Consider the following 1,031-nt stretch of genomic DNA (forward strand, 5'->3'; position numbering starts at 1 on the left):
TGGGAAGATTCCCACATGCCGCGGAGCGGCTGGGCCCGTGAGCCATGGCCGCTGGGCCTGCGCGTCCGGAGCCTGTGCTCTGCAACGGGAGAGGCCACGGCAGAGGGAGGCCCCCATACCACAAAAACAAAAAAAAAAACAAACAAACAAAAAAGAAATCGAGGTTTGCCAGAGGAACCTGAATGAACCTGAAAGCAAAGACAGAGGGAAGACACTCCTCCCTCACGTGGTGAGCAGCCGAGGCAGAGATAAAACGTGAGCCGCGCTCACTACACTTGCGATGGACGATGGAGACCGCGAGCTCCGTGGAGCGGGAGGAGATGATGTGGGGGCCGGGAGAGGATTGGGGGGCCAGGAGAGGATGCGGAGACAGGAGAGGATGCGGGGACAAGAGAGGATGCGGAGACAAGAGAGGATGCGGGGGCAGGAGAGGGTGCGGGGGCAGGAGAGGGTGCAGAGGCAGGAGACGATGCGGGGGCGGGCGGCGCTCCAAGCGAGCAGCTGCAGGTGCGGCCAAAGCAGGAACCGCACCTGTGCGGGCAGCCGGGACTCGCGAGCAGGGAGGGCGGACTTCCGACCCGGGGGATCGAAACGCGGACCCTCGTCTCCACGGCTTCCAGAAGCATCGCCTCCAGAACCACCGCCCGGGGACCAGAGGAAGGGCCGCCCCGAGCTGAGGCCGCGCTCTCCCACCTGGTCCAACTCGCAACCAGGCCGGGCGCCTCCCTGGAACCCTGCTCCCGCCGCGGCCTCCTCCTCTTCTCTTCCACCCAGTGGGGAGGCGCGATGCCCTGTAAGATAAACACAGGCGACTCCAGTGAGAACACACAGCTGTTTACTCGGAGTCGGCGGAGTGGCCACCATCACTTGCGTCTGGCGGGGACCCCAGGCAGGCAGGGCGGTGGGAAGCTCCCAGGTGGAAAGGGAAGGCTCGGGGCGCGTTGATGGAAGCTGCTGGCCAGCGGCCCCCTCTCCTCCCCGCCTCCACTGGGACAACGAGACTGGATCTCTGGAGTTCCCCGGGAGGGGCT

General features: G+C 65.2%; 1 pseudogene; it reads left to right on the plus strand.

The window, feature by feature from the left end:
• The window catches only part of LOC112064204 (serine/threonine-protein kinase MARK2-like), a 2,572-nt pseudogene extending 1,891 nt beyond the window's left edge, over positions 1-681 (plus strand).
• The last annotated feature ends 350 nt before the right edge of the window (positions 682-1,031 follow it).

Source organism: Physeter macrocephalus, chromosome 20, assembly GCF_002837175.3.
Source record: "Physeter macrocephalus isolate SW-GA chromosome 20, ASM283717v5, whole genome shotgun sequence".
Taxonomy (NCBI): Eukaryota; Metazoa; Chordata; class Mammalia; order Artiodactyla; family Physeteridae; genus Physeter; species Physeter macrocephalus.